The sequence below is a fragment of the Sus scrofa genome, chromosome 11 (genome assembly GCF_000003025.6).
Source record: "Sus scrofa isolate TJ Tabasco breed Duroc chromosome 11, Sscrofa11.1, whole genome shotgun sequence".
NCBI classification, from domain to species: domain Eukaryota; kingdom Metazoa; phylum Chordata; class Mammalia; order Artiodactyla; family Suidae; genus Sus; species Sus scrofa.
This window is the reverse complement of record NC_010453.5, coordinates 59,141,582-59,168,884: the sequence shown is the minus strand read 5'-3', so window position 1 is coordinate 59,168,884 and position 27,303 is coordinate 59,141,582. Positions and strand designations below refer to the sequence as shown.

Here is a 27,303-nt window from a genome sequence, read left to right as displayed (position 1 = left end):
TTTTCTAGCTGTGCATCTAGCAAGCAGTTTTCTAAATGCTATAATCTTTAAAGGCCATATAGTGATCACATTTTCAGAATCACTGTTATAGACACACTGCTTTAGAAAAAATAATCGTTTTTATTCTGTCACCCCATAAACTACTCCCAATTTTATTATCTCTATAATAACTTGTGTGTTGTGCTTTCTACCTAATCTAATAAAAACACTGATTATTAATTGCTGATGGTGCTGCTGCCTATTCCCTATTCCCCGAGTGGAATTACTGAAGATTAGGTTCTATTTTGGTGATAGGTTTATAGACAGATTGATAGATAGACACATGCTTTTTAGTAAATACTCATTTGCAAATTTAAAGTAATTCCTTTCTCTGATTTGTATAAATATTATATGAAGGTATGCACTAGAGGAAATTAGTTCAAAGGGAGTATACACACACACACACATACATATATATATACACTCATGTTATTCTAATTATATTATTTTTAATTAAAAAAAAAACTTTTGGAGTTCCCATCATGGCTCAGTGGTAAACGAATCCACCTAGGAACCATAAGGTTGTGGGTTCGATCCCTGGCCTTGCCCAGTGGGTTAAGGATCTGGCGTTGCCGTGAGCGGTGCTGTAGGTCGCAGACGTGGCTGAGATCCCACGTTGCTGTGGCTCTGGCGTAGGTTGGTGGCTGCAGCTCCAATCTGACCCCTAGCCTGGGAACCTCCATATGCCACGAGAGCGGCCCAAGAAATGGCAAAAAGACTAAAAGACAAAAAAAAAAAAAAAAAAACAAAAAAAAAAAAAAAAACTTTTGTTTTTTAGGGCCACACGTGTGGCATATGGAAATTCCCAGCCTAGGGGTAAAACTGGAGCTACAGCTGCCAGCTTATGCCATAGCCAGAGCAATGTGGGATCTGAGATAACATCTGTGATCTATACCACAGCTCATGGCAACACAAGATCCTTAACCCACTGAGGGAGGCTAGGGATGAAACCTGCATCTTCATGGTCACTAGTCAGGTTCATTACCACTGAGCCACAATAGGAACTCCTCTAATTATATTCTTAAATGCTACAATGAGAGATTCAGAAAAACATTAGGAAAGAAAAGGTGTTTTTTTTCTGGTTTTATTATTCTCTGGACAGTGAAAATATTTACTAATAAAAGCAAATTAATTTCATGGAGTAATCATGCAAATTTTGGAAGCAAACTATTGGTGGTTATATAAAATGTGCTTTCTTAAATTTTACATTTCTTTTAAAAAGTTAAGGTTTTCTCAATTGGTGTATATAGAGAAGATAGTAAATATAATTCAAAGATATTAATTAAAAAAAAACAGGTTTTTTTTTAATCCTCCATTATGTTTTTAAATATTTTTCAGGGACAATTTTTTTTTTTTTTTTCCTAAACACACACTTTTGGAAAACTTTCCCCTGATTTACCAATTTAGGTCTTTTTCTGTGTAACATCTCCAGGGAAAGTTAAAAACTTATGTATCTGAAACCACTACTCTCTACATACTCACCACATTTTACCTTACAATTTTTTATTAAGCTAATAGATTTTACCTAACTTAGGTTAAATCAAAGTGTTAAGTTATGAACTGAAAGTCTTCATCAATAATCTTTTGCTTGTCCTGTTGCTGCAATTTTATTTTTTTCCTAGTTTCCTATGTAATTAATATCATTTTCTCCAAAGGTCTAACATTTAATCACATGGTAAAAACAAATATTTATGTATATTAACACACATTACTTCTATTATTCTTTTAACGAGAATGCTTTCTGGAGCCTTCCAGTTTCCTTGTTCTGTAGATTATTTTCTCTATAGAACTTTATAGATCTTTTCGCCCAACAGTTTTTCTGGGAATCTCCTTTTTCTGCTCTTTTGTGACACATTGTCTATTTTATTGATCCACTCTCTTTCTCTTTCTTGAATATGATAAATATAATGTCTAATAGCTTACTGTTTAAAGGTGTGCGAAATGTACACTTTCTGGATGGTGATTCAAAATATTTTTATTCTATTCTTAGAAATGATTGCTATTTAAACCTGGGATAGTTTGCTGACATGAAAATCATTTCTATCCAGGAATTTTAGAGACATTTTTGGGATGTTTTCTAGTTTCTGCAGTTAGGAAATTTTATCACATTCTACTTGCTCGTATCTTTTATGCGACTTAGAAGATCTCCCATTTTCCACGATTCTGGTCCATCAACGCCCTGATTTCTTTGAGTATCTTCAATTCTAATTGTCTCTCCAACTCTGCAATATTGACTAAAACCATATAGGCTTCTTTGCTCCTTTCCAGAAACTTGATGCTTACAGTTGCATCAAGAAAGAGTAAATGTCCTAATAGAAAAAGCAGCTTATACACGCGCTTGTCTGTTTCTATTCTCTACATCATCTTGGCGTATCAAATTCTGACTGCATTGGCAGACCTTTAAATTTTCAAATAGAAATTTATATTTTAAAAGTTTTATTTAGTACTTTTCTATTTTTTTGTTTTTGTTTGTTTGCTTTTGTCAGAAATTTAGTAAGGTAAAAGCTATACCAGCAATCTTTTAGGCACTGATGAACAATGGACCAAGGGCAACACCATCAAACTCATGTGCTCTGATATAGACTGAGATCCTTCCAGGATTAATTTATTTACAATTGTTTTGTAAAAAAATGTTCCAAATAGGATGTAGCAAGTTTCAGGTAAAACTGTTTCATGTCATTATTTGCTTAGTTTCTCAAACTATTTATAGAGCAATAAAATGCACATGACATTACTATATCAAATTATATCTTCTATCAGAATTCCCTCTGTGGCACAGTGAGTTAAGGATCCAGGATTGCAGCAGCTGTGTTGTAGGTTGCAGCTGAGGCTTAGATTTGACCCCTGGCCTGTGAACTTCCACCTGCTGTGGGGAAAATAGTATGTTTATCAATAAAGCCAGGACATATAATTTTTTTGGGGGGGGGGGCTTTTAGGGCAGCACCCACAGCATATGGAAGTTCTCAGGCTAGGGGTCAAACTGGAGCTAAAGCTGCCCACCTACACCACAGCCACAGCAACTCGGAGTCCAAGCTGCATCTGCAACCTACACCACACCTCACAGCAACACTGAATCCTAACCCACTGACAGCAAAGCCAGGGATCAAACCTGCATCCTCATGGATCCTAGTTGGGTTCATTAACCACTGAGCCACTAAGGGAACTCCCAGGACATATAGTATTTGGATTATGTATATAAATTAGTCATTTAGACTCCTCAACTAAATTTACTTAAGTCATGATAGACGCATGACAAAAATTTGAAGCATATTTTCTCTACGTCAAATTCATCAGTGTGTAAAGAATAATGCCATTTCCAAGGACTTAAAATGGCAGATGATTGAGTCAGACCATCATTTAGCACATTATAATACACTATGTGTTCCCAACATATCCCAGAATATATTAAATATATTCTTAAATATTTTAAAAATATTTCATGTAGGCAGTTCCCATCATGGCTCAGTGATTAATGAATCTGACTAGGAACCATGAGGTTGTGGGTTCGATCCCTAGCCTTGCTCAGTGGGTTAAGGATCCGGCATTGCCGTGAGCTGTGATGTAGGTCGCAGATGCAGCTCGGATCCTTCGTTGCTGTGGCTGTGGTGTAGGTCGGCGGCTACAGCTCCGATTCGACCCCTAGCCTGGGAACCTCCATATGCCATGGGAACGGCCCAATAAATGGCAAAAAGACAAAAAAAAATAAAATAAAAATATTTCATGTTGGAGTTCCCACTATGGTGCAAAAGGATCAGTGGAATCTCTGTAGCATCAGGACACAGGATTGATCCCTGGATGGCACAGTGGGTGAAAGGAACCGGCATTGCTGCAGCTGCAGCATAGGTTGCAATTGTGGCTCAGATCTGATCCCTGGCCCAGGAACTCCATATGCTGAGGTGTGGCAAAAAACAACAACAACAACAACAACAATAAAACATGTAATTCTGATATAGATGAATAAAGTGACAAGCACATGTGAGTGAAAAACGTATTTTTAAGAAATTATATCCATTGTTTTTTACTAACGGAGAAAACAAATTTTTAATTAATTCAGCCTCCACTGACAACACTTAAATAGTATCAACACCCAGTCTTTTTAAAAATTTTTTTTATTTTCCTTTTTTTGTTGTTACTCAAATGAATTTATCACATTTGTAGTTGTATAATGATCATAACAATCTGATTTCACAGGATTTCCATCCCACAGCCCAAGCACTTCCCCCCACCCCCAAAACTGTCTCCTCCGGAGACCATAAGTTTTTCAATGTCTATGAGTCAGCATCTATTCTGCAAAGAAGTTCAGTCTGTCCTTTTTTCAGATTCCACATGTCAGTGAAAACATTTGAGGTTGGTGTCTCATTGTATGGCTGACTTCACTTAGCATGATAGTGTCTAGGTCCATCCATGTTGCTAAAAAAGCCAGTATTTCATTCCCTTTAATGGCTGAGTAATATTCCATTGTGTATATGTACCACATCTTCTGGATCCACTCCTCTGTCGGTGGACATTTAAGTTGTTTCCATGTCTTGGCTATGGCAAATAGTGCTGCAATGAACATCAGAGTACATGTGTCTTTGCAAGTCGTGATTTTCTCTGGGTAGATGCCCAGGAATGGGATTGCTGGATCAAATGGGAGTTCTATTTTAGTTTTCTGAGGAATCTCCATACTGTTTTCCACATTGGTTGCAGCAATTTACAATCCCACCAACAGTGTACCACAGTTCCTTTTTCTCCATACCCTCTCCAGCGCTTATTGTTTGTAGGCTTTTTTATGATGGCCATTCTGGCTGGTGAAAGGTGGTACCTCATCGTGGTTTTGATTTGCATTTCTCTCATGATGAGTGATGTTGAACATCTTTTATGTGTTTTTTGGCCATCTGTATGTCGTGTTTGGAGAACTGTCTGTTTAGATCTTCTGCCCATTTTTGGATGGGGTTGTTTGTTTTTTTGGTATGGAGCTGCAGAAGGTGTTTATAAATGTTGGAGATTAATCCTTTGTCAGTTGATTCACTTGCAAAGATGTTCTCCCATTCTGTGGTTTGTCTTTTCATTTTGTTTAGCATTTCCTTTGCTGTGCAGAAACTTTGAAGTTTGAGTAGGTCCCATTTGTTTTTGTTTTTGTTGTCAATACTCTGATAGGTGGATCTGAGAAGATGTTGCTGTGGTTTATGTTGGAGAGTGTTTGGCCTGTTTTCTTCTAGGAGTTTTATAGTGTCTGGTCTTATTTCTAGGTCTTTAATCCATTTTGAGTTTATTTTTGTGTATGGTGTTAGGGAGTATTCTAATTTCATTCTTTTCCATGTGGTTATCCAGATTTCCCAGCACAAGTTATTGAACAAGCTGTTCTTTCCCCATTCTATTTCTTGCCTCCTTTGTCATAGATGAGTTGGCTGTAGGTGCGTGGGTTTAATTCTGGGCTTTTTAACCTGTTCCACTGATCTGTATTTCTGTCTTTGTGCCAATACCATATGGTTTTGATGATGGTTGCTTTGCAGTATAGTCTGAAGTCCGGGAGCCTGATTCCTCCAGCTCCTTTTTTCTTTTTCAGGATGTCTTTAGCTATTCTGGGTCTTTTGTGCTAACAAACTTTAAAATATTTTGTTTGAGTTCTGTGAATATGTCCTTGGTAAATTGATAGGGATTGCATTGAATCTGTATATTGCCTTAGGTAGTATAGTCATTTTGATAATATTAACTCCTCCAATCCAAGAGCATGGTATATCTTTCCATCTATCTGTGTCATCTTTGATTTCTTTCATCAGTGGCTTATAGTTTTCAGAATACAGGTCTTTTGTCTCTTTAGGTAGGTTTACTCCTAGGTATTTTATTCTTTTGGATGTGATGGTAAATGGGATTACTTCCCTAATTTCTTTTTCTGTTCTTTCATTGTTAGTATATAGAAATGCTGTCAAATTCTGTGCATTAATTTTGTATCCTGTGACTTTGCCAAATTCATGGATGAGCTCTAACAGTTTTCTGGTAGGGTGTTTAGGATTCTCTAGGTATAGTATCATGTCATCTACAAATAGTGATAGTGTTACTTCTTCCTTTCCAATTTGGATTCCTTTTATCTCTTTTACTTCCCTGATTGCCATGGCTAGGACTTCCAAAACTATGTTGAAGAGTATTGGAGAGAGTGGACATTCTTGTCTTGTTCCTGATCTCAGCGGGAATTCTTTCAGCTTTTCACCATTGAGAATGATGTTCACTGTGGGTTTGTCATATATGGCCTTTATGATGTTGAGGTAGGTTCCCTCCATGCCCATTTTCTGAAGGGTTTTTATCAGAAATGGGTGTTGGATTTTTTCCAAGGCTTTTTCCACATCTATTGAGAGCATCATATGGTTTTTTATTCTTCAGTTTGTTAATATGGTGTATCACACTGAAAGATTTGTGGATATTGAAGATCCCTTGCATCCCTGGGATAAATCCCACTTGATCATGATGGACAATCCTTTTAATGTATTCTTGGATGTGGTTTGCTAGTATTTTGTTGAGGATTTTTCCATCCATGTTCATCAGTGAAATTGGCCTGTAATTTTCTTTATTTGTGGTTCCTTGTCTGGTTTTGGTATTAGGGTGATGATGGCCTCATAGAATGAGTTTGGGAGTGTCCCTTCCTCTGCAATTTTTTCGGAATAGTTTCAGAAGGATAGTTGATAGCTCTCTTCTCTAACTGTTGGCTAGAATTCACCTGTGAAGCCATCTGGTCCTGGACTTTTGTTTGTTGGAAGTTTTTTAACCACAGTTTCAATTTCAGTTCTTGTGATTGGTCCATTCATCTTTTCTACTTCATCTTGGTTTAGTCTTGGAAAATTGTACTTTTCTAAGAATTTGTCCATTTCTTCTAGGTTTTCCATTTTATTGGCATATAGTTGCATATAGTAGTCTCTTATGGATCCTTTGTATTTCTGTGATATCTGTTGTTACTACTCCTTTTTCATTTCTAATTTTATTGATTTGCGTCCTCTCTCTTTTTTTCTTTTTTTTCCTCTCTCTTTTCTGGCTAAGAGTTTATCAATTTTGCTGATCTTTTCAAAGAACTAGCTTTTCATTTCATTGATCTTTTCTATGGTTTTCTTCGTTTCTATTTCATTGATTTCTGCTCTGATCTTTATGGTTTCTTCTACTAACTTTAGATTTGGTCTGTTGTCTCTTAAACTGCTTTAGATGTAAAGTTACCTTGTTTATTTGGGCTTTTTCTTGTTTCCTGAGGTGGGCTTGTATTGCTATAACCTTTCCTCTTAGAATGGCTTTTGCTGCATCCCATAGGTTTTGGAGTGTCGTAACTTCATTGTCATTTGCTGCTAGGTATTTTTTAAATTCCTCTTTGATTTCTTCAGTGATCCATTGGTAGTTTAGTAGCATGTTGTTTAGTCTCCACATGTTTGTGTTTTTTGCAGTTTTTTTCTTATTGTTGATTTCCAGTCATATAGCATTGTGGTTGTAAAAGATGCTTGATATGATTTCAATTTTATTAAAGTTACCGAGGTTTTATTTGTAGCCCAGGATATGATCAATATTAGAGAATGTTCCATGTGCACTTGAGAAGAATGTGTATTCTGTTGCTTTTGGATGGAATGTCCTATAAATATCTATTAAATCCATCTGGTTTAATGCTTCATTCAGGGCCTGTGTTTCCTTATTGATTTTCTCTCTGGTTGATCTGTTCATTGATGTAAGTTTGGTGTTAAAGTCCCCCACTATTACTGTGTTATTGTCAGTTTGTCCTTTTAAGGTTTTTAGCAGTTGACTTATATATTGTGGTGAACCTATGTTGGGTGCATAGATATTTAAAATTGTTAGATCTTATTCTTGGATTGATCCGTTTGGTTTAGTGTGGCTGAATTCTCTCAACTTTTGCTTATTTGTGAAGTTTTTGATTTCTCCTTCAAATCGGAATGAGAGCCTTGCTGGCTAAAGTAATCTGGGTTGGAGGTTTTTTTCCTTTCATCACGTTAAGTATATCGTGCCACCCCCTTCTGGCCTTCAGAGTTTCTGCTGAAAAATCTGCCAATGACCCTATTGGGGTTCCCTTGGATGTTACTTGTTTCTTTTCCCTAGCTGCTTTCAAGATTTTCTCGTTGTCTTTAATTTTGGTCAGTTTGATTACTATGTGTCTCAGTGTATTCCTCCTTGGGTTTATTTTATGTGGTACTTGTTGTGCTTCCTGGATTTGAGTGAGTGATTCCTTCCCCATGTTAGGGAAGTTTTCAGCTATTATCTCTTGGAATATTTTTTCTGTCCCCTTCTGTCTCTCTTCTCCTTCTGGCACCCCTATAATATGGATGTTGGTGTATTTAATGTTGTCCCAGAGTTCTCTGAGACTCTTCATTTGTTTTCAAACTTTTTTCTCTTTTCTGTTCCACACCCATAATTTCTACTAATCTGTCCTCCACCTCGCTTATTTGTTCTTCTGCCTCCTGTATTCTGCTGTTAGCTGCTTCTAGGGAATTTCTTATTTCAGTTATTGTATTTTGCATCTCTTCTTGTTTAAGTTTTATATCTTGTATTTCTTTGCTCAGTGTTTCCTGTAAGTTATCCATCTTTGCCTCCAGTTTATTCACACTGGCTTGCATCATCTTCAGCATCAACAGTCTAAAATCTTTTTCCTGGAGGCTGAGAATCTCCTCATCGCTTAGCTGATTTTCTGGGGTTTTTCCTTCCTCCCTCATCTTTTCATTTTTATAGGTTTTTGGTGTTGTTACCTTTTTGCAGATCATAAAGATGTAGCCTTACTTCAGGTTTCTGTACCCTTGTGGCTGAAGTTGGTATGGGGGGCTTGCTGTAGGCTTCCTGATGGGAGGGGCTGATACCTGCCCACTGGTAGGCATTCTAATCCCTCTAGTGGGTGGGGCTTAGTCTCTGGATGGGATTAGAGACAGCTGTGTGCCTGAGGGGTCTTTAGGTAGCCTGTTTACTGAGGGGCGGTGCTTTAATCCCACCTGGATTGTTGTTTGCCCTTAGGCTTCTCAGTTCTGACTGATGGGTGGGGCCATGTTTTCCCAAAATGGCCACTTCCAGAGAAAGGCATGCTGCTGAATATTCCCAATGAGCTTTACCTTCAATGTTCCTCCCTCACAACAAGCCACATTCACCCCTGTTTTCCCAGGATGTCCTCCAAGAACTGCAGTCAAGTTTGACCCAGTTTCATATGGAGCCTTTGTTTTGCCCTGGAACCCAGTGCATGTGAAAGTCTGTGTGCTCCTTTTAAGAATGGGGTCTCCATTTCCCCATGTCCCATGGAGCTCCTTGGCACAAGCCCCACTGGCCTTCAATGCCAGATGCTCCAGGGGGCTCTTTCTCCCTGTGCCAGATCCCTACACTTGAGTGTTTGATGTGGGGCTCAGAACTCTCACTCCTGTAGGTGAATCTCTGTGAACCAGTTAGTTTCCAGTCTGTGGGTCTTCCCACCCAGGAGGTATGGGATTGTTTATATCATGAAATCACCCCTCCTACCTCTTAATGTGGCCTCTTCTTTTTCTTCTGGAATAGGGTATCTTTTTTTAAGGTTTCCATACATTTGGGTGAAGAATGCTCTGCCTTTAGTTGTGAATTTTGTTGTTTTTAGGAGAGAAGTTGAGCTCCAGTCCTATTCCACCATCTTAATCCCATCCTCTCAACATCCAGTCTTATAACACAATTTTTTCTCTCAAAAATTATACCACTGAGTATTCAAATGGCCTGATTATATATATTATGCATATTTATATTCATTTCATATAAATAATAATGCACATACGTATAAATGTATATACACAGCCTATTTGAATTTACAACTTCAAGTAATGCCCATTTATAATAGAGCACTTTACACAAGTCGTTTTTTAGAATTATAGTTGATTTACAATGTCCCTTCAATTTCTACTCTATAGCAAATTGGCCCAGTCAGACATATCCATACATTCTTTTTTTTCATACTATTGTCCATCACATTCTAACCTAAGAGACTGGATATAGTTCCCTGTGCTATATAGTAAGACCCCATTGCTTATCCATTCTAAATGTAATAGTTTGCATCTACCAACCTCAAACTCCCCATCCATCCCACTCCCTCTCCCCTCCCCCCTGGCAAACACTGGTCTGCCCTCCATGTCTCTGATCTGTTTCTGTTTTATAGATAGACTCATTTGTGCCGTATTTTAGATTCCACATATAAGTAATATCATATGGTATCTGTCCTTCCCTTTCTGAGTTACTTCACTTAGAATGAGAATCTCTAGTTGCATCCATGTTGCTGCAGATGGCATCATATTGTCCTTTTTATGGCTGAGTAGTATTCCATTGTATGCATATACCACATTTTCAATACATATTACTAAATGAAAGAATTAATCTGAAAAACTGCATACTATATGATTCCAAGTATGTGACCTTCTGGACAAGATAAAATTATGGATACACAAAAAAGATCAATATTTGCCAGTTTGGGGCTGAGGGAAGGGATGAATAGGAAGAGTACTTTTAAAGCTGAGGTTGCTAAAGTCTAAAGCAAAAACAAATCTTCTATCCATGAAGTTATGAAAAAAGAAAAAGATACCTGTGCTAATTTTGCTGTTGTGTCTCAAACTGCAGAAATTACTGCCACAGTGAGTGGTTATATACTGAGGTTAAGATGGAAAAGGCATTAAATTTGTATAAGATACTTTGAGACAGAGGGAGGGTGAGAGAGACACTAGACTTACATAACTTTTATTACATGATATTGTTATAATTATTCTATTTTATTATTAGTTGTAGTTGTTGTATGTTACTGTGCCTAATTTATCAGTTAAACTTTAAAAGCATAGTATATTTAGGGTTCAGTGCTACTTGCAGTTTCAGGTATCCACTGAGAGTCTTGGAAAGTATCTCTCCCTCCAGATAAGGGCCAGGGGTGGGTACTGTATGGTCTATTTCCAGTTAGGTCCAAAGCTGCCAATTAAATTGATTAGTCCTGGTAATGTGGAAAAGATACATACAATTTCTGTGATTCAGTTTTTCTCCCCAGTAAAAGAATCAGTATTGTTTTGATGGTAGGAAAACACTTAACACTTCTCTAACAGTCTATTCATCCCCCAAAATATAAAATACTTCTCAATATAGAAGTAAACAGACACCCTTTCAACGGCCACACAACAGGCTGTTTCAGCATCGCTTTTGCTTTCACAGCCCTTGCTGGTCATGTAAGTGGAGCATGCTGTTTGCACTGGTCTATTCTCTCACAGGGAGGGGTGGTTTCCAGTTGATGTGTTTGATTGCTTTTCTGTATACAATTTAAACCCTGGAATTTTGTGGCTTTTAAACAGCAACCTAAGGTAGATTATGTGTTCCCCTGTAAGACTGCCAATTTCAGTCTTTTTGTGAGGATAAGAGATAAGAGATAGGGGTTAGAACCAGGGGAAGTCATCAAAGGAATGTAAAGAGAGCCCGGGCACAGAAAGAAGAATAAAAAAATAGAGGTCACAGGGAAAATATTCTTGTTATGCATCTGCTATTTCCAAAGTGGGTGAGTATGTTTTCAACTTCAAATCCTACGTTGAATCAACTACTCTTCCCAGCACTCTGTTTCTTGCTGATGATATTCTTGTTCCACACTCCTGTTCCTGCTGAGTGAGTTTTGCATTTTTATAAGGTCTGATTATAAAATGAGCGACCTTAAATCCACTGCTACCAAGGGATTCCTGCTAATGGGTTTAGTCTAAATTATGGTAGTGGTAAGATAAATATGTCCACTCAACCATGTGTTTATACCTTTCTCCATTTCATTTTATATCTTATTGATAAAACTGAATTAAATTGTCAAGATTCACAGTAAATGATCTGGTGTTCAGTATTCCCTAGTCCTAAATGTTAACAGTCCAAAGTTCAGAAGCATATACTTTTTTCTGGCTAAGTGAAAATATGTTTAAAAGCATGAGGTATTTTAGAAAATGTGAGATTATGTTTCCCTCAAGTACTCAGATAAGATAATTGAATGTTTTTCCTTTTTGATATGTCCTCTTAAATCTGCCCTTATTTCTATGGAAGGTGTCATATATCAAGGTGATGGAGTTGCTGAGATGCTAACTGTACAATAATTCAGAGACTGAAGAAAATGCTTTATTAAAATAGTAAAGGATGTACCATAAAATAGGGGGGGATTTAGGGTAGGTGACGATGCAGTTTGGATAGATTTTTGCTTGGTGGCCACCTAGGCCACCTTTCCCCCAAATGGCTAATCGTAACACCATCCTTTGTTTGTTTCCTTATTTGCTTTCAGTAATACATCATTTCTCATAGATACTTATTTCAGTTTGAATATGGAGAAACATCAAAGTCCTTCTAGATTACCACTAAGACAACCTTTATCAAAAATGTACAGAATATCCTAGTGCCTTCCTTTCCTCATGTCTCAGCAGGTTAAAGTCTCATATTATACACTGCAGACCAAACAGTCCTTCTAACTGAAGAGCCTTCCTAGCTTTTGGAAATTAAAGTCTTAATATGAAAAATCACTTTTTTAAAGTTTATTAGCACTTCATACTCTTTCTAAGATGCGGATTATATTCCTAACCATATTATGAGACTTTGATGATCTGTCCTTTCTATAATTTTCTCATTTCCAGGCACCTGCTACAAGCCTATTCTCTGGTCACGTTCCAGAATATTTCACAGGTCCCCATATTTCCATGCTCTTGAACATGGTACAATGTCTGCTTCTTCGCTTTGGTGACTTCCCCTAAACCCTCCTGAAGACTTGACTCAAGTGTATCTCCCCATATAAACAAAACCTTAATGACTTTAATATTTTTATTTGCTCTAACCGTCACATTGTTTTCATTGTCCAGGCTGTCATTTCTTTAATACCATATACTGCCATCTTTGTCATTAATATAAATTGCCTGTGTACTAACCACTCAAGTCTCTATCATTTCACTGGTGCACTTTTATGAGCTTATACTATTTATCTGAGCTGTATTTTTATGACAGGTACTTTTATCAAGTAGAATAAATTTTATAGCTTTTTGTTCTTCATGATTTCCATGGTTCTTCTTAACTGGCCTTTTGCATTTTAGAAACAGTGTTTCAATTTCTCTGTGCTATTTGTTCATATTTTGGGAAGAAGTACATTGACTCTCTAGATCAATTCGAGGAAAACCAATGTCTTTGCTTTTTGCATCTTTCAAATCATTAATATAGAAAATATATCTCTTTATTCCTTTTAATAAAGCTGTATGGATTTACCACATAGGCTTGCAATTTGACATATTTTATGAATTATATATTTTTATTTCCAGCAATATTCTTGCTTAAAAATCTTACGCAATAATAGCTACATCCACTTTATTTATTTAGTGTGGGTATGGTATAACTTTACAGTCATTTACTGACACAATTTTCAGTATTTGTTTACTTAAAATCTGTTTCTCATAAACAGAATATTTCAAAATATAGAATGAAAAATTTGTTATTCAAGTATTCACTTATGCTTGATTGATATGACTGATATATTTACATTTAAATTTGCCACTTTAGTATTTTATTTCTAACATTCTTTTCTTCATACAACTTTTTTCACAGGTTGCTTTCTTTTGATTACATTATTTTATTATTTCATCTCTCCCCCTCATAGTTTCTTTCTTAGGTGGTTCTTTAGTGAATACCACGTGTGTGCTTTACTTATGGAAACACACTATAAATTAGCACTTTTATAACTTCTCTGACATTTCAAAATTTTAGAACATTTTTACTTAAAAACATTTTTCCTCTATTGTACTTTTTATCATGATGAAATATACATAACCTTAAATTTACTATTGTAACTATTTTTAAGCATAGAGTTCAGAAGTTTTCACACTGGTATGCTACAGACCTCTAGAACTTTTTGATGCTGCAACACTGAAATGCCATACACAATAAGCAACTCCCACTCCCTCCCTCTAGTCCTTGGCAGCCACCTTACTACTTTCTGAGCTTTTGACTGCTTGGGTATTTCATATGAATGGAATTGCTCAGTATTTCTTCTTTTTGACTGGCTTATTTCATTTTGTCTAACATCCTTGAGTTTCATCCATGTTATGATGTGATAAGATTTCCTTCTGTGTCAAATTTGCATAATATTTCATTGTGTGTATATAGCACATTTTCTTTATCCATTCATACATCATTGAACATTTTGATTGCTTGCACTTTTTGACTAATCTGAGTAACATTTCTATGAACATAGGTATGCAAATATATCTTTGAATTTGTAACTCTCTCTCTGTATGTATATATATATATATATATATATATATCCAGTGCTGAGTAATTCTTGACTGTCTCTCTCTATATATATCCAGTACTGAGACCACTGAATCATAAGGTAATTCTATTTTTAACTTTTTTTTTTTTTTTACCATTTTCATAATGGCTGCACCATTTCTGATTTACACCAAGAGTGCACAGGTTTCTAAATTCTTTGCATCCTCATCAACATTTTATATTTTCTGTTCTTTTGGTAGTGGCCATCTTGATGGGTATGAGAAAATATCCTATTGTAGTTGTGACTGGTATTTCAATAATGATTAATGAGGTTAAGTATTTTGTGCTTATTGACTATTTGTATATTTTTGGAAAGTTGTCTATTCAAGTCCTTTGACATAAATTGTCATGTTATGTGTTCTTTTTCTGTTGAGTTGTATTAATTCCTTTTTCATGATGGATATTAACTTCTGAACAGATATATTATTTACAATTGTTTTCTCCCATTCCATAGATTGCCTTTTCACTCTGTTGATTGTTACCTTTAATGCGCAAAAGTTGATGTAATCTTGTCTGTTTTTGCTTTTCTTGTCCTACCCAAGAAATCATTGTCAAATCTAATGTCTTAAAGATTTTTTCTCTATATTTTGTTTTAGAAATTTAGTAGATTTTTTCTGTATATTTTGTTTTTGAAATTTAGTAGTTTAGAAATTTATATTTAGAACTTTAATCAGTGTTGAGTTAGTACTTGTACATGGTAAAAGGTAAGGGCACAACTTCATTCTTTAGCTTGTGAACTCTTAGTTTTCCAAATATTATTTGTTGAAGAGACTATCTTTTCGCCTTTTGATAGTTTCGTTACACTGGTCAAAAATCATTTGGCCCTATATGAGTTTATTTCTGGGCTCTCTCTTTTGTCTCACTGATATATGTCTTTATCCCAGTACTTATGCACTATTTTTGACATATTTTTCTATATATGTTGTCTATCTATAATATGCTGCATATAAGAGTCTATCTGGTTTATTTTCCTTGTGCCTGAAAAATGTTCTTTGTTGTGTCCTTTAGCATAGACCTGCTAAAGAAACATTTACTGTTTTTATGTGTTCAAAATGTCCTTTTTTTCCCTTTTAAGCATATTTTTCAACATTTTGAATTCTAAATAAGTAGTTACTTTCTTTCAGCATTCTGAAATTTTTATTAACTGGTCTCCTGGCTTTCATTTTTTCTGCTGAGAGATTAGATATTAGTCTTATCATTGGCCCTGATTACACCAATTCTTTTGTCTATAATATGTGTCTTAGATTTGGCAAGTCTTAATAATTTCTTTTTACCCTGTGATCATAATATGATATGCCAAAATCATATTATGATTCTCTCATCTATATGCTTCATATTTTACATTGATCCTTGACTCTATAGCTTGACAATTTCATTACTATTTTTTAACCAATATTATTTCTTCCCCATTTTCTCTCAACTCTCATTATGTTAATACAATGACAAATATGATAGACAACTATACTATCTATCCTTTTGAATGTAGAAGCATCATTGGGAATACTTTCTTCTAATCTATTTGCTAGGTCACTAAGTATCTCTTCACTTGTGGTCCATCTCTTTTTCCATACATCATTTTCTTCCCATTATGCTCATTGTATTTTCAGTGCCAAAATCTCTGTGTAATTAATTCTTCACTATAATTTATAATCATTGCCAAAATAATTCCTGGCACTTAATTGCACATCAATTAAACTATAATTTTAAAATCCATTTCTAATAACTGTATCATATATATATCTTGTATTGATTGCTTTTTTCTTTTTTTTTTTTTCTTTCAATTGTATCTTTCCATCATGCACTCTGGCTTATTTTTTAACATGTATCTGGTGTTCAATATGATATACTGGGGACATACTTTGAGACTCTGAATGAGATTATCTTCCTTCAATAATGGTTTATTTTCACTTTGCACAGGAACCTGTGCTACAGTTGGTTCACTTTAAACCAGTAAAAGAACTAGTAAATTCAAGTAGAGCTTCATCTCTTGTTAAAATAGATTATTTACAATTCACCTTGCTACTAGACGTGAAGGTCCCTATAAGGCCCCCTTGAAATCACTTGTGCTTACCAGTTTCTCCCTTTTCTGGCATCTTGTTATCTTCATTTAAAAAAAATTTCCCTAGCCCCATGAGACTGTCTAAAATGAGTACCACTCTTCTAAAACCAACTTTGAAATACATAGTATGATAGAGGAAGAAAACACAACCATTTCTGAGCTCCCATTCTTCATGTACCTTCCTTCCTGGAACTGAGCCATGCAAACTCTCCCAACCTTGGAATTCTTCCATTATCTTTTCAAAAAGTGCACACATACACAGAATCTGTTCAGCTTAGTCTGTTGTCCTCAATGACAGTGGTTTGTAGAACAGCAGAGTTCAGCATTACCAGAAGTGAAATTGTATTGAAGGTTCTTAATACGGTACCTCACTGTTTTCCTATCTGCCAACTTTCATGGAAGATCAGTGTTTCTATTTTTTAAATTAACTTATTTTTACTTACTTTATTGTTAGCTAAACTTCAAAGAATACTCTTCTTTAGGAAAAGTATCATATGTGGCATGATTTTGAAACTACAAGGTATTTTGGTCCTTCCATATTTTCCAAATGTATGCTCAATCTTAACTAAGTTTTCCTGTTAATTTATGCTTTGTGGGTTGCCATCCACTCTGAATCACTAATCTAGTTAATACTAAAACAAATTTTTCCTTGGGGTTTTGATTTTTCTCAGAAGACTTTCACCCATCAAAGCACAAAAATGAAGACTTGTCTTCTTCCTGGCCCTTTCTCTGAAATGGTTCTTCTAAACTGAGGATAGCGATTTTTTAGTTCCTCAGTTTCCTCAAGGGTCTAAGTTTCTAGTACCCATTGGTAACAGTAATTTACTGTAACTGAGCAGTGTTGGGAGATGTACTGTGAGTTCTTCTAACCTGAACTTGAGTTCAGCTTAGTTTTGGTTTTGACCGGTTGTTTCCTGATCATGGCAGCGGTCCAGACTCCACCACCTGCAAAACTGAAACTTTACTAAGAAAACTCTTGCATCAGGAGGCTAGTTTGTAATTCTCAACAATGAACTACTATTGCTGCAATAACTAAAAAAATTTAAATAAAAATCTTTTAAAAGATTAATTGTGCTACTAAAATGCAATAACTTGGGAGGAGGAGCTATTATCTATGTAAACTGTGTTTTAAAAATTCTCTTTGAATGTGGCTTTCAGTCTCTTTTATGTCTTTCATATTTTTTAACTTTTTAATCTTGTGATTTCTAAATATTAGGCATCCTTGAATAGATACTTTCTCCTTTATTGCACATTTTTAATATTTGAAACTTCTTGATTTTTCTTTTCATTCATCTTTATTTCCTAGTAATACTTTCCTGAATTGAATATGGTTCCTACGGAACTGTGATGCCATCCAATATTTACTCTGAACAGAACTTAAGATTTTTTTTTAAAAAAAAGAAACTATCTAAGCAATATTTACGTGTAGGCTCTGCCACTCCTTTTATCTCTATTTTTTGAGCCCACAAAGATCTCAAATTTTACTTAGCTCTGAGAGGCTATTATTGGTGCTTCCCAAGTTTCTTGTTCAGAGTCCCTGTGAAAAATAACATATTCTTTCTCCAGTGTATATTCATACAGCCCAGCCTCACCATTTCCTGGTTTTTGAAATACTATCAACACAATACATCTACGTTTCTGCCACCACCTTTCGTGTTCCATATGGGGATGAGTCTTTCATCTGAATTAATATGCTAGTCACTCAGCCTTAGATGAGAAACATGATCAAGTGGAAGTGTCCCTGGAAGAGCAAATTCAATGCTCTTCTCTAGTTCAAAAGCTACACATTACTGCTCTGTCTAGTTTAAGGTGAGCTTGATCTTATTCCTAAAAATACTACTTTATCCCTGATAAAACCAGTCTCCTCCTTGCTTCATTTTGCCTAACAAGCTGATAAATATGTTTGTGAATTGTGGTTTTGACTGAACTGATTGACTAAGACCATGATTGCTAAGATTAAAAAGCATTCCTTCCAGTTGGAAGATCTCTAAGTATAGGTCACCTTTGCTTGTGAATTGAGGATGTTGCTATTAAAGGACCTTGCACAATATGTTTGAACTGATCTCTGCCTACCAGAAATTGAAATTGAGAAATGTAGTTATATTTCCACCTGTACTGCCCTGCATGAACTTGCCTTACACATATCATCAGCCTGTGAGTAAAAAACACTTTCTTTTCTGCAAGATGCAACAAAAATGCTAGATGTGTAACTGATGTAAACATATTTCAATCAAGATTGTGAAATCTTGAATTTAAATATTCCTAACCAGCTAGCCACATAGCACCAAGGAAAACAGAGACAAATGGATAATGCTGTCTAGTTTAAAGTAATATAAATGCAATTTAAAGTAATACATAGTTCAAAATTTAGAATGCAGTATGTTTAGTATTTCCAAAATTTAGAACTTTAAGAAATCAAATTTTAGAAACAAGAAACTGATTTTCTACTAACAAGTTTTACTCCTTTATGCATGTAACATTAACTATATACTCTGAAAATAACACCTAAATTGTGTTTACTTTTTTAAGTCCCCTATTTTTCTTTCCCTGGTACCTGGAATATGTGTGTTATACCCATGTGGAAAGACATCATATTTGTGGAAATAAATTTTCAATCAATTAAAAAAGATATTTACTAGGGCTATTGTATGTCAATTTAAGATATTTACCACCCTTCATTAGTTCTTTTTCTGTTTTTATTTTTATATTGTGATATCACAGAACACATAGATTTTAGATGGGTAGATTAAAAGTCTAGAAGCCCAGGTAACATTACCAATTTATCCTTGGTAATCAGCTTCATGTACTCCATGACAGTACTTCAGTTGATTATAGACTGTCTGGTACTTGTACCTTATTACTTGTTTAAAAACTGCTTAGCAGAAATAGACTTTCACTTACGGAGAAGGTTAGTTTAATTTATACTGTATGGCATAGACTATTTTGTAGAAGGCATGTCATTTAATTTTACTGTAAGGAATAACTTGTGAAACCTTGAGTTTACAGGCACCATATATGTAAATTATTGGAGTGATGTATGGATTGCATCCTGGATAGCTGCCCGGCTGGCTGCCCTGAACCCAGTACTGCTACTGTTGCCAAACACAAGTTCATGTTCCCAGTGCACAGTGAGACCAAACAAACCAAAATATTAGAGTTTGGAGCAGAGAAAGGTTTCTTGCAGGGTCTAGCAAGGAGAACCAGTGGCTGCTGCTCAAAAACCCCAAACTCCCCTCATGGTTTTCAGGGAAGAGTTTTGAAAAGCAAAATTTGGGGTGAGTTCTGCAGAATGTGTGACTTTCTTCTGATTGGCTGGTGCTAAGGTAGCGGGATGGTGTTCCAGGAATCTGGTGCTCAGCCTGAAGTTGCCATCCTCTACCTGGGTGGGGTCTTAGTTCCTGTAGAATTACTCAAAGATATATTGTTATCTGTATCTGTTGAGGAGGAACTAGGACCTTGCTTTATTGCTATACTGTTATTTCTTGACTATTTTTTCTTTGTTTTTGCATTCCCTCACTTTTTTTTTTTTTTTTTTTTTTTGGGCTTTTTAGGGTTGTACCTATGGCATATGGAAGTTCCCAGGCCAAGGATTGAATCAGAGCTGCAGCTGCTGGCCTATGCCACAGCCATGGCAACACTGAATATGAGCTGCATCTGTGACCTACACCACAGTTCATGGCAATGCTGGACCCTTAACCCACTGAGTGAGGCCAGGGATTGAATCTGCATCCCCATGAATACTAGCCAAGTTAAGTTTAAGCCACAATGAGAACTTGCCCACTTTCCTGTTTGTTTTTATTATATTTGATTTACAATATTCTGTCAATTTCTTCTGTATAGCAAAGTGACTCAGTTACACATATAGATACATTATTTTTCTCACGTTATCCTCCATCATGTTCGATCACAAGTGACTGGATACATTTCCCTATGATACACAGCAGAATCTCATTACTTATCAACTTCAAATGCAGTAGTTTGCATCTACAAACCCCAAACTCCTAGGCCTTTCCACTCTCTCCCACTACCCCTTGGCAATCACAAATCTGTTCTCCATGTCGTTGTTTTTTTGTTTATTTTTTTCTGTAGATAAGTTCATTTGTGCCATATATTAGATTCCAGATATAAGTGATATCATAAGGTATTTGTCTTTCTCTGTCTGACTTCACTTAGTATGAGAATCTCTAGTTCCACCCATGTTTATGCAAATGGAATTATTTTGTTCTTTATTTATGGCTGAGTAATATTCCATTGTGTATATGAACCATATCTTATTAATCCATTTATGTGTCAAAGGACATTTAGGTTGTTTCCATGTCTTGGTTATTGTGAGTGGTGCTGCAGTGAACATAGGGGTTCATATATATTTTTCAATGAAAGTTTTTCTGGATATATGCCCAGCAGTGGGATTGCTGGATTATATGGTAATTCCATATGTAAATGTTTGAATCTGCCCTTTGGAACTCAGGGAAGGTCGAGGAGGCTGAATTTAGCCTATTTCTTGAAAATAAGAAACAGGGGACACAGAAAGGCTTTTGTGCCCAGCAGGACCCTGAAGGGCCCGTAGGCTCCTGCTTGGTTTCACTACCCTAATACTACCTCCCCCGCTGGTCTTCAGGCAGGATCACTCAATATTAATAGCTCAGCAGTTCTACAAAGGCTTATTTGATTTTGTGAAATAAAAATTATATTTTACGGCAAAACAAAAGTTTAAACATAAAAATTTTCTCTGCCCTTTGACCTCCTCACTCCCTCTTCCCTGCACTGTATATCTACATTATTCATCAACCAAAATCTTCCCCATGGGCAGAAACACAACTCAGTCATAAAGAGCAAGTTTTAATAAGTACCAAAGTGATCCAAATCTAAAGCCTCTATTAGGTACAGCTATGCAAGCTTAAAGAAATATATTACATGTTTTGAAGATATTTCTTAAAAATAACAAAATGAAACAAATAAGCAGAAAAACAAAAAAACAAAAAACAAAACTGGCTCCCTCTTCTAATTACTCCATCTGTTGTGCTCATTATGTAATAGATAGTGCACTGGAAAAACTGTCCATAAGATAAGGTACTTACACATTTTTGTTCAACTTACTAGTCATGGCTATTCTTAGTCAATTTTCAATTAATAGTGTCTGATGCTATAAACACTAAAAATGCACAGTCAAAAGAACTAATCCTACAACTGTATAACATCTCTGATTCCTAATCTATAATATCAGATATTTTCATTCATCATCATGAAACGTAGTTATTCCTGCTTGACCCTTGCAATAAACCTTTCTCTGCTCCAAATTCTGACTTTCTGTTTGTTAGGCTTCATTGTGCATCAGGCAAACAAACTTGAGTTCAACAACAATTATTTGTTTAAATCACATGAAATAATATTGGTGAAAGTGCTTTGGAAATACTGCCTCAAATGGAATAAATTACTACTAAAATTGATAAACCAAGGTTATTCAAAATAGGACTTAGTCATAATTATGTTGCCGTACCATTATTATCATCTGTTCTGTGTGTGCGTGTGTGTGCGTGTGTACATGCATGCTGTGTGTGTACTTGCATGAGATATAAAGAGGTGTTGTCTTAGGTTGGGTTCTCCATAAGCAGGTCTTAAACAAGAATTCACATTCAAGGGAATTAAGGAAGTGCTTGATTCAAGACTGATAAGGAAGTGAAAGAAAGAGAGCAGAGCATGGGAAATAGCTTAGCAAACTTGTGGCTTGGCAGAGTTCCAACACATGTACCTCCTGCTTATGAGGTTTGCTAGCATAGCAGTTCTCTAGCTCAAGGGCAGTCCTTAGCAGAGAGTCACAGAGAAACAATTAGTAGCAAAGTACTTAGAAATCAGAGGATGTGTACTTAAAAAGAATAAAAGGATGTGGTTTGGCTATGGGTGGAGAGCTGATGTGTCCACTTCACTCTGGAGATCACAGCAGAGATGACTGTCTTGCCTCATAGCATTTGACTGTTCACTGTTTGTGCCCTTCTTCTTAGCAATGCATGTCTTTCATTATTCAAACAGAGATGAAAAAGACTTAAATACAAATATCCTTAAAGAAAGATAAGAAATTCACTAAAGTATTCATTTTAAGGTGACTTCAACTAGCCTCTTTAGATTCTTTCTTCACATAGACATAAAAGCAGGAGACAGAAAGAGAGCGGAAAACGAAAGGAATGCTCATCTAAGAGCATATGATGGCATCATCATTTTCCTGAGGTCTTTTTGACCTCCATTACTATCAGTTACAGATGTGGGAGTATTTTATTTGTGTCATTTTTTGTCTTTGTTTTTTCATCGTACAGTAGGCAATTAGTGTACCCTTTGTAGTGAAATTCTCTGCTAAGAAATTCAAAGAAAATTTCAAATGCAAACTTAAGCAGACATATTATCCATAATAAGGTCAGTAACTATGGTGATAACACGGATTATATTCTTAAATTGTCTTTGTAATCTACATGCTAAATTCAATCAGATGCTTTTATTTGTTGTGTTCTGTTTTCCAAAAACTATAGTCTAACATAGAAAACCAGTAAACAAATTAACTGAACAAAATTATAGCTTATTTATAAAGTCAAGTATAAATGTTAGAAAAAAGTTTATTTTTAACTTTTGAAAATTGTATGCATATTAGTAATGTTATTACTTCCTCACTTTGATATTGGTTTATCTGTTTAACAAATACCAGCTTAACAGTGGCTTAAGGAAGCTAGAATGTGGAAGGGAGGGTCTCAAGGAACAGAAATGAGGGGAGCTCTTTTATACAAAGTCATTCAGGGATGCATTCTCCTTTGTATCATTGTCTTGTCATCCCTTCTGATGCCACACAGACAAGGCTTTTCATTAAGTTTCCATTTTAGGAAGCAGAAAGAAGGACATTTTCTTTCTCTTAAGAACACACCCTAACATTTGCAAATACCACTTCCATTCCCATCATCTGCAAGGATTTAGTTCAAGGATATAGTTACATAGGGCTGCAAGAAAGGCTGAGAGATATAGTCTCTAGCTGGTCAGTCCTTGCTGAAATGAGAGGATGCTCATTTAAAGCATCCTCTCATTTAAAATGAGGAAGTGGGACCTATCAGAGGAGAAAAAGAAGTCTGTACAGTCTGCACCTTTCTCTTTTTGATGCATATGTTTGCATTCTCTCTTTTTCTTAGTCATTGTTTCTTGGTATTGTTTTTTGTTTGTTTTGATTTATGAATTTATTCTAGTTTTCTGATTCATTCAAGCTTGAGGTTAATTACTTCTGCTTATTCCGTGAAATTTATTTTTGGTACTTTCTCTAGCTTACAGTCAAAACTGTAGTAATTTTCACCATTTCTTAAAAAGGATGCAAAGTCTTCTACACTACAATTTTTCCTTGAAGTATCCCTTTAGCCTCCTCTCATAACATTTCATATGACAGGTCCCATTTTCAGTTACTCTGAGATAATTAATATTTTTAAACTATAAACTAAGTTAATTTCAGAGATTATTGTACATGACTGAAATTCCTTACAGGTACATGAAAAAATTCCTAAACATGTCATTGAAGACCATATGCAGCCTGGATGCAACTTGTCATGTTATCTTTTTTACTTAATTTTCCCATTGCATTTTTATTTACTTCACTATAAATCTCCCCAAATCAGCCTAGGGAATCCCCACATGTTGACCCCGAGAGCTTACAACCCAAAGATGCATTTTAGCTCCTGGTGCATCTTTTTCAGTTTCAGGATACTTACTGGTTTCCTTGGTTTCTCTGAACCTTCACTTCCTCTTTTGCTGAGAAGTAATTAATATTGTCTAATTGAATAAATTATTTGAGACAAAGAACACAAGGAAACACCTCAAAGAATGTTATTGGGGGGAGGGGAATGAGGTGATTTGATTACTTGGAAAAAGACTTAAATGAAAGAAAAAATGGAATCATATTTTCCCACAAAACTTAGGATTTGTTCACTGAAATTTATATAAGATTTTCTCACAAGTTCTTCCATTTAAAAAATATTTCTATATTTTGTTTTTACTTAAAATTTCTCACTTATGTTCTGTTATTCATTATCATTTTCCATTGATGATGGTGACATTTTGTGATGAAAATATTATGTCTTCTCTCAGTGTCAGTGAAAAAGTAAATTGATAATGAATGTTTATATCATATTCCTAGGACTCGAATGTTGAAAACTATCCTTGTATTTCTATCCCTGTACCTTAGTTTATGACATTAAGATGTAGAACTAAAGTGGATCCCAACCTGTTCCCTTGGTCTTTGTCTTTCTGCACTACTTTGTTTCAGGTACTGTAGAAGAGAAGGTTTGTAGACGAAGAGAGCAATTAAATAGTTCACTGTGAACAGGACATAATAATATTCAATTAAGACTTAGCTATCATGGAATTCCAACAGTCAGTGAACATTCCCTAATGGGATTATTTTTTTTTACATGAGTGCTTGTAGTTGAGAAGAGGGAGTAACACTGAGATAAAATTAGTCTTGGGTTTCAAACTACAAATGTAATTTTAGGACCCATGAACAGCTTCTCAAATATTATAGGCTGGATCTCACATTTGCAAAAACATGTTTTAATTTGTTTTGGTTTGGTTTTAGAGGCCAAGTTCTGATTTTTGCAAAATTTGTTTGCCAAAATGAACAGCTACTATATACATCATAGGAATAAAATTCCAATCCAGAAAGAAACAAGGAAACTAAACTGAGATTGGACAGTGTTTAACTCTATATGAAATGTCATCATTGAAGAGTGCCTAGATTTTTCTAGCACTATGTTTTATTTCTCTTATTTTGACTATATTCTCCATAGAATAAAACATATTTGGCTTTGCTATAATGCAACCTGTTTATCCCTGAAAATCACCAAGCTATGCAAAACTGCACAGTGAAGCAAAGGTTCACGGGGGAAATGGCTCTGGGGCAAAATAGTCAAAACTTCACTAAAACTTTTTAGTGACACTTAAAAAAAAAAGATAAACTAATAAAAAATGTAGCACAGTAAATTTCAGACATGTTGACTTGCCAAGAAACACATAAATATTGTACTATAATGTATGTGACATCTTACCTTGAATAAAAACTGTAGTTTGTTATAGAAATAGGCTTCTGAGCACTTGTATCTTTTGCGTTATGGTGAAGTGGTGGAAGAACAGTTATCTGAAATTAGACAGAAAGTTGCAGCAGCACATATGGATAGTCTGGCTCAAAACACATTGTGGTGAATTGATGTACCTGGTAGAGGATTATGGCATTTGCTTGTGTATGTTGTGAATTCTCACTCCTCTCAGGTCAGCCAGATACAGTTTCTTGTACAATTTAATGTTTCTATGGATGAAATCGTGCACAAACAGACACATTGGATTATTCTCAAGTAATTCCGTAATATATCAATTGCCTGGAAACAAATTCACATTTTCAAAAGAATTATTTTGAGAGAATTTCCTGTATATTTTTTTCCTTAGTAGACGTAGAATGAATAAGGGCATATCTGTGTTACTATGCTTTCGACTGTTATTTCACCATGGAAATATTCAGTAAAAGGAAGATTTGGGGATAAGGATGGGGGGTAAAAATGTTCACTGCTCAGTGGCCCATATAGGCCTGATAGTGGGAAATAATGAAAATAATTATGATTTAAATAATCATAAATTTATTCATGATAAAAGACATAGAATTTATAAAGAATCAAAGGCACAACTAATATTTTGATAGGTTTCTGCTATTAGAGTTTTGAGTTCATTTGTCATGAATCTAAAACAACTGACAACTATATAACCTATCCTTGTCAATTCATGAAGTTTTTTTCTGTTCCTCCGTTTTTCATGGTAATACTAAATTTTGCACTGATCTACAGCTGGAATGGTTATTCATTAAAGTGTGTATTAGTAGTTTTTAAAATATCAATTTACCTAGTAATTATTATCACACAAAGGGTTGGGAGTAAGCGTACGTTTTAGTTTTCAAGATATCCTTGTGTTTCTTACCAAAATCACTGATGGTGCTGATGAGAGCTTGTAATTGTCTTTGTGCTATTGGAAAAGTGAAACGACTAATAATTTTGGAGCTGGAATAGTTCAGTCTTTGATTGCTGAAATATTTTTTGGTGAGAAAAAAAAAAAAAGATCCATAATGAAGCCAACAAGGGAAAAAAAACAAAAAAAAAACCTAGCCTCCCAAACAAAATAACTATTATAAGTTACCAATTTAGAGGTGAACTGACAAATGACTGCAACTTGAAACTTTAGAATGAATTGGATTATCAACTACTTTCAGCCATTTGGGGAAACATTTCCAGCTTGAATGAAATTAGGATCATTTTATTACTGTTGTCATTTCCAAGTTTTTGGCTTCCCTCTATAAAGTTATCATATCTGAATTTAATTCTACTGATGCAAAAAGCAGGTGTCGGTATATTTATTAGAAACATTCAGGTTAAGTTTGTAATTGAGGGCAGATTGATACAGTTAACCAAGTTTGCTTTATATTTTTAATTCTAATTTTGAATACTCAGAAGTTATCAGGAGTTCCCCTTGTGACTCAGTGGTAAGGAATCTAACCCTAACCCTAACCCTAACCCTAACAGAATGTTTTCATTACTGAAACTTTGTAGGACAGTTTGAAACCGCATGTGATCACTCCAACTTTGTATTTCCTTCTTATGATTGCTTTGGCTGTTTGGGATATTTGTAGTTATATAGAACTTTTAGGATTGTTGTTCCTATTTCTATAAAAAATACCATTGGGATTTTGATAGGGATTGCCTTGAATCTGTAAATTGCTGAGATGCAGAGACCAGTAGAACAGAATGGAGGGCCCAGAAATAAACCCAGGTATATACAGTCAACTCATATTTGACAAGGGAAGTAAGAATACACAATGAGGAAAGGATGATTTATTTAATAAATGGTCCTGAGGAAATTGGATGTTCACATGCCAAATAATGCTT

General features: G+C 35.3%; 1 long non-coding RNA gene across 4 annotated transcripts in view; it reads right to left on the bottom strand.

Moving 5' to 3' along the window:
• The window catches only part of LOC102164643, a 238,359-nt gene that overhangs the window by 11,387 nt on the left and 199,669 nt on the right, over window positions 1–27,303 (bottom strand). For 2 of the 4 annotated variants that reach the window (XR_306286.3, XR_002336722.1), the window contains exons 5-6: window positions 25,590–25,682; window positions 25,426–25,514 (exon numbers count right to left, since the gene is read on the bottom strand). The exons of 1 other annotated variant lie outside the window; for it this stretch is intronic. This is a non-coding gene — a long non-coding RNA (uncharacterized LOC102164643). The remainder of the gene's footprint in view (window positions 1–25,425; window positions 25,515–25,589; window positions 25,683–27,303) is intronic. One more of the 4 variants, XR_306289.3, reaches the window with a different exon arrangement.